We start from the raw sequence: 7,798 nt of genomic DNA on the forward strand, positions 1-7,798 counted from the left end.
AGGAGGAAGGGGGAAGGGAGGGGAGGGGAGGGGGGAGGGGGATAAAGGGGGAGGGGAGAGGGAGGCATAGCCTGATTCAGGCTATGGGATCAGGCCTAAAGGTGCAGGCCTAGTTTCTAATAGATTTCCATAGTTTTAACCTGATTTACAAATGATACACAGTATGTATGTAATGAATATACAAAGTAAAATTAAGGAAGAATCTAATATGAATTTGCCTATAATCTATAAAGCTGGCAAAGCACAGAGCAAGGAAAATCGGAAAATTAAAAAGAATTCACAAAAGGTCTCAGAGCAGGTGAGTCTAAGCTTTGTGGTTGTCTGGTATGTTTTATAATTTTAAAAGATCTTTAAATAAAAATCAATCTAGAATAAGAGAATGTGAAATTGTTCCTGTGACGGTCAATGGCTCTGAAGGTTCAGTCATACCAGCTTCCATGCTGCTTGAACTAAAGGTATTGTCTCCCAAGAACCAGTAGAGAGCTAGAAAGGGAAGAGAAGAAGAGAATGACACTCTGACCTTTCTCTGTGTGTCAGAAAATCAGGCCAGACTCCTTACAAAGGCAGAAGCTCAAAGATATTCAAGTTGAAATTTGAGGTGTCTTAGGCCTATGACATTTTCATCCAAGTTATGAAACACCTTAAAACACTGTTAGCCACAACTCAGAAACACTATTTGCAGTGAAAATGTGTAATTTTTAAAAGTGTATCATACAAAATATATAAACAAATCAAAGGAAAGCTGAAAAGCACAGGATGAAAGAAAGAGGAAGTGAGACTTAGGTCGATGGAGGGATGGACAGGAAAATCAAACCACAGAAAGTGTCAACATGGAAAAAATAATGTGGCCATAGTCATTGAAATTCAGCAAAATTATAATTAAAAACATGTTACACAATGGATAGACCTCAAGGACACTATGCTAAGTGAATTGTTAGACTACCTGATTCTACTTGTGTGAGCTCCCTGGAGTAATCAAATGCACACTGACAGAAAGCAGGAGGAGGATTGCCAGCGGCTGCCGGGAGGGAGAGGAGCCAATCCCTGTAGGTTACTACGCAGTATTTCAGTTTACCAGGATGAGTTCTGCATATGGGTGGGAGTGAGAATTACAAAATAATTCAGCAAGCTCATGCCACTCAACTGTGTGCTTAAAGAGTCAAGGCAGCCTTTGTGTGAGGCATATGCTACCACAACTAGCTTTGGTTTTGTTTTGTTTTGTTTTTCAAAATAAAATCAAATAGTTTCTAGCAAAAAATTGCAGTATATAATTCTGACAGAATCTCGTGTATGAAAGAATCCCACACTTCAGGATTGAGAAGAGATTAATTCCACTTTGCAGAAATATTATCTTTACATAGTAAAGAGGGTGTGGCCTCTGTAATAACTAAGGATTGCACTTGAGATCACCCTGAAGGTCGGCCACTGAGAGATGACTGTAAAATTCACTTCAAAATCTTAAGTCACAGAAGAGTAGCAACACAAAGAAATGTCGACACAAGGCTGTGAAATACTTCTGTATTCCAGGGCATGTGTGTGGAGATGAATCGCCATCTACAGTGTCTAACTTACTGTGTGAATCATTCTAAAACAACTGAAAGTTATTACCATAGAGCAGAGGTTGGCCAGTGATGGCCTGCATCAAAAACAGTCTAAGGAAGGTCTTTATATTACTCATACCTAGGGTTATTTGTCACACTTATAGGTGGTGACAAAAATCAAATAAACAGAAACAAAGGGCATGTGGCATAGGCAGTGTGGAGCTGGGAAAGCCTATGATATTTAAGTCTGGCTCCTTAGAGAAACACCCCCTGCCTGTGCCCTAGAGAAATTCTTATGCATAAGAAAATATATTCAATAATATACACTGCAAGCACTATTTGCTTTAGTAGATATACTGGAATTTAATGCAAACGTGTATGGACAGTGGGGTAGGCATATAAATTGTTTTTTATATAAAAATTCTTTTCAGAAGGAAGAATGACAGAATTATAGCAGCATGTAACACCTGTATATATCACAAATACGAAACCCAAGCAGGAAGACTGAGCTGCAGAAAAGTGAATTCATTGCAAGCTTATGTACGTCAAGTTTAAAATCATGGGGTAGGAGAAGATACATTACTTAAAGTGATAAATATGTCTTAGGTGCATAAACCAAGCAAAATAATAATAACCATATAATGTAGAATAGTAGTGGTCTGGGAAGCATTTGGATGGGGAGTGGACTCAGTGATGAGTACAGAGAATGTCAAAAGTCACACTATCTGAGCATGGTGCCGAGTTCCTGTGTTCCTAGTACTTTGGAGGTTAAAGCAAGAAGATTGCAAGTTCAATGCCAACCTGAACTATACAGTGAGACCTTGCTTGAAGGAAGGAAACCACCAGGGGAAAACCAGGCTGGAAATGTAACTCAGTGGTAATGTGCTTATATCTATGCACAAGGCTCTGGGTTCAATCCTTAACAAGGAAAACTAAGAAACAACATGTTATATTGGGTTAGGAAGATGACTCAGTCTTTAGTTAAAGAATTTTCCATGCAAGAATAATAACCTGAACTCAGATTCCCAGAAGCCTCATAAAGCCAGAACCAGTAGTACACATCTGCAATCCCAGGACTCCTCTGGTGTAGCGGGGTATTCAGACAGGAGAACCCCCGGATGCTTATGGGCCTGCAAGCTTGGTGTAGTTGCTGTGAACAGTGAGAGGTCCTGTCTCATACAAGATGTAAGGCAAGGACTAATACCTACAACTGATGTCATCTTCTGATCTGTACAAATGTGCCATGGCGTAGGGTTGGGTGCACACTCACATATGTAGACACTCACTCATATTTTATACTCTTCTACACAAAGACAATAAATATATATAATACATACATTTTCCTTCTGTTTATTCATTATTCAACAAAAAAGATTTGAATAAAAATGCGAACATATACACTGAAGAAAAATAATAAAAAAAATCACTAATATTGGAAGGAGAGATATAGTATGTCTGTCTGTACAGGAGACTAATTTATGGAAGCTGATATTGTTCATGTCAGTGAACACAGAGAAATACATAATCTGAACACAGCTTCTTAGATGACTGAACATTCCTGATACAATGTAGATTCTGCTCCTCAGATGTGAACAAGTTGTAAATACTAAACCCAAAAGAACAAATGAAGGCTCATCTCTGAGATTAGGGACACGAAAGACAGGCCGGGAGAATTTTCAGAAATGACATAACATTCATTCATACAAATTACATACATAGAATGTCAGCTATAGGTAATCATATGCAATAATATGATAATATGTAATTATCTCAATGCATTTTCCATATTGTCATTATTAATAGCCTAAGTTGAAGTAAATTCCTCAAAAAGTGCTTAATTTAAAACAAAATTACCTGAGTCACTGAGTCCTTAGCCAAGAATGAACTTGAACTTCTGGCCCCTGCCTCCACCTCCTGAATTCTGAGATTATGGTATACCCTCACATTTGTTTTTATGCAGTGCTAGGGGGTTGAGCCTAGGATTTCCTTCACTCTCAGAAGACATTAGACTGCCTGAGCTAAATTTAAATCCCCTATCCACCCTGAATATTGAATACTCTTACTAAATTGTTGATGACAGCTGGCAAGCTTCATCAAATAGTAACGTGGAGGAGTTAACTATGTCCCAACCTACAATACTGCTTCAGTTTATCCTTCCCCCCAGGGAATCACATCTTGTCGACCGAAGGTCCAATGTCTTCTTCCAAGAAACACCTCCTTCTTTTGTCCCCCACAAACTGAACTCCCTTCTTCAAACTTGAGAGCCTGTTGCTCCCTTCCTTTGACAATGCCTCATTTTCAACCAACAACATAAGCCACCATTTGTGTTCATGTTTTACCTTAGTTATTTGCTGTTATACTACCAGAAGTCTGTGTTCAAGAAATCTTTGAATAACCCCAAGTTTCTTGTACTGGGTATATCCATCAGGGAAATTTAAGGATTTATGAAGATCAATTTGCTATCCAGGCAGGGGATAGATTAGCCTACTGGGGATAGATTCACTAAACCTTATTTTGAAAGCTATACTGCTAAGATATGCATCACACATACTGATTAACATCTTCACATATACCCAAGGTATGTAAACATATAGACATATGTGCTTTTATATGTCTATACATTTACACACACACACACACACACACACATATATATATATATATGTATATATATATATATATTCATATTCACATGTATCTGTGTCAGTGTGTGTGTTTAAATGTGTCTATGTGTTTAAAATAGAAAGTACTGTATTTCATTTTTAACAATTTTCATGGGTAGCGAACATTTGACAACTCTTTTCTCTTACAGAAAACTTCAGGAAGTGTGAACAAACAAAGATTAATGTGAGTTGCACAAGACTGTGGTCCTCCCTAGGATGACTAATCAGGTCCCTTATGATTTTTTCCTTTGACAGCAATATCCAGTTTACATTGTTATAATTTATTTCTGTCACAGTTGAAAAGAGTACACATTCAGTATTTTCATTTCTTTAGAATATTTTAATATTTGCATGTTCTACATGTTCATGGCAGAGAAAGCATACATGTAGAAGAGGGGAATGAATATAATATCATAAGTAAAAGAACATACAGTGTGGGTCATTCCCAAATTCTATCTTTAATTTATATTTAATGCATATTGCATTTCTTTTGGTGAATTCTTTTTAACCAGTTCCTTACATACAGCAGGAAACTCTTCAAAGCACAGAGCATTAAAAATAAAATATTTACTCACTATCCAGTATATTTATTAGCAACTTTATGTTTTTAATAACCAACATTATTAAAATGTCTAATGTATGCACACTGTGTCTCATCCATCTCTGGAAAGACAATACATAGCTGACTAAAACAAAACCACAACAACAGAAAAAAGGAATTACTCTAAATTGTTTCCAATCTTCAAAAACAAACTACAAAGGGAATAGTGAACTGCCTGATTTACAAGTATCAAATAAACCTGTGACATATTTTGACAATTTTATCAAGCACTTTTGCTGAGAAAATGAGCCTCCCTCCAAAGCATGGTCTTTGTGGCCTCTTTCCAACACCTCCCCTCTTCTTTCCCTTTCAGTGTCTTCCAGGAAGATGTTTCTTCTAGTCACATCTACCCCTACAAAGTACTTTTTGTTCACAGAAACCATGGCACAGATGACCATAAGGTTCAGAGCTCCTGAGTCCTTGCCTACTTGAAATTAGCATCTATTGACATAGATGATGATCCACTGAACAGGCATTTTCACTTGCCTGCCAGGACCTTCCCATCCTGAAATTGTTCTTCATAGCCATGACTTTCTTCTCACCTTCTGACCAAATATCTTACCCTTTCAATTCACTTTCACCTTGGGTGAAAGCATCTTGTTTTTTTCTTCCCCAAGGAAAGGCTGTGGTATTTAGGACAGACAATGAGAGAAAGGAGTGAGGTGGGGCAATTTAACTTTTGGTCTCCTCTTGCCAGGTTTCCTCAGGGGAGTGTGATCTCCATGATTAAAAGCCACAAGCACAGCAAGAGGGTTCTCTGTGCTCTAGTGTCAACAATTATCTTTATCCTTTGTTCCCTCAATTATAAAGAAAACTCAACCTATGTTGTCACTAGACTTTGGGTCACATATGTCCTACTTTATATTTTCTTTCCTGTTCAGAACTCATATTACCCAACTTAAGCATGGCATTTATCTCTTGCTATGGTTCTGAAGAATACACTGTTGATAGATAAGTAACTCCTTTTTGGTACTCTGCAACATTTCTATCAAGAATGCACCAAAACTATGAAAGTCCATTTTATATTTTCTTTTTTGAAAAAGTTATATTTAAAATACTGTAATGACCACACCTACTTATTATTCCTAGACACATACAAAAAGTGTTTTCTAAATTAGCCACTAGTGTGATCGCGAGATTATAAGGCATATGCAGCCTATACTTTATGACTGCTTCATAGTGTTCTTCCAATAGCTGTATCTAGTTACTTAATTTCTTCAGTGGTAGAGATTTAAAATTTCTTTGCAAAATCATATTCAATGACATAGAATGAACATGGGTGAATATTTGGTTTTAAATTGCTATACCATTAAAGTATTAATCTTCTTTTCTTTTATCTTCCTAAGGCCATGATCATTTTCCATGTAGATAGATGAACAAGTGAATTATTTGTTTTAACTATCTTTCCTGGTTTCTAGGTTACTTTTCTCTTAGGATACTTTGCTATTCACCAGTTTACCCTGAAAATTTGTCCTTATGATCTGTATATGATCCATTTCTCACAGGATTATATGGAGAATATCTTCTCCTGGGCTTGGCAATGGCTTCTCAATCGTTCTGGTATCTTGTTATGAACAAAGTTTCACCTTTAATGGTGTAAAATTCATCAATGTTCTTTTATGGTGGTGTTTTGGGACCTGCTCCCAGTGTCCTCCCTTTATGAGATATTAAAAGATCTCGCTGGAGTTCTCTCCTAAACTTTAGAGCTCTCTATTTTACAATAGAGCCTTCATGGCATTTAGATTTCCAGAAAATAATGAACAGTTCCATCTCTGGAGGCTGTCTTCTTTGTTTTAAACCCTATGGTGGCATTTCAGTAGTTTAGGTTTCCACACAAGCACAGATCTGTTCCTTATGCTACACTGTCAACTTCTCTGGAATAATTAGTTCATGATAGAAGAGAAAATTAGGTGTTAGTATTTCATTTTAAAAATGCAACCTAGACTCTCCTTTTCAGATGTCATTAAAAAGAGAAAACTTTATAGGAATCATGGGGCTATGAATATCGTATAGTCGGTTATCTGAGCACAAAGACAAGTTGGGACTTCCAGCATCATGTAAATGCCAAGTGGTTTGGCAATCTCCCTTTATTCTCAGCCCTCTGGAAGGCAGTGATGAGGAATCCCCAACAAAAGTTGGTTAGCTAGACTAGACAAGACAGTCAGTTAGGAGTTCAGTGAGAGATTATACCTCATATAGAGTAAAAACCATCAAAGAAGATGTGTGTTCCCTCCAGCTTCTATACATATGCAGACACCTGCATATACAGGCATCTCAACCTGAACACAAATATACATATGCACACTATGCATACACATGTAAAATGAAATAAAAATCCCATTGAGTCTAATGGTTGGTGTGGTTTGATACTTTTATCATATTGATCTTTCTGTTATCATTTCTTTACTGATTTCACACTTCTTTATTTTTTTTTAATTTATTAGGTATTTTCTTCATTTACATTTCCAATGCTATCCCAAAAGTCCCCCATACCCTCCCACCCCCACAACTCCCCTACCTACACACTCTCACTTCTTAGCCCTGGTGTTCCCCTGTACTGAGGCATATAAAGTTTGCAAGACCTAAGGGGTCTCTCTTCCCAATGATGGCCAACTAGGCCATCTTCTGATACATATGCAGCTAGAGACATGAGCTCTGGGGGTATTGGTTAGTTCATATTGTTGTTCCACCTACAGGATTGCAGACCCCTTTAGCTTCTTGGGTACTTTCTCTAGCTCCTTCACTGGGGGCCCTGTGATCCATCCAATAGCTGACTGTGAGCATCCACTTCTGTGTTTGCTAGGCCCCAGCATAGCCTCACAAGAGACAGCTATATCAGGGTCCTTTCAGCAAAATCTTGCTAGTGTATGCAATGGTGTCAGCGTTTGGAGGCTGATTATGGGATGGATCCCCGGGTATGGCAGTCTCTAGATGGTCCAACCTTTCGTCTCAGCTCCAAACTAATGGGAACAGACACTATCAGTTTGTATAAT

Source organism: Mus caroli, unplaced genomic scaffold (assembly GCF_978045245.1).
Source record: "Mus caroli unplaced genomic scaffold, Mus_caroli_1 scaffold_11, whole genome shotgun sequence".
Taxonomy (NCBI): Eukaryota; Metazoa; Chordata; class Mammalia; order Rodentia; family Muridae; genus Mus; species Mus caroli.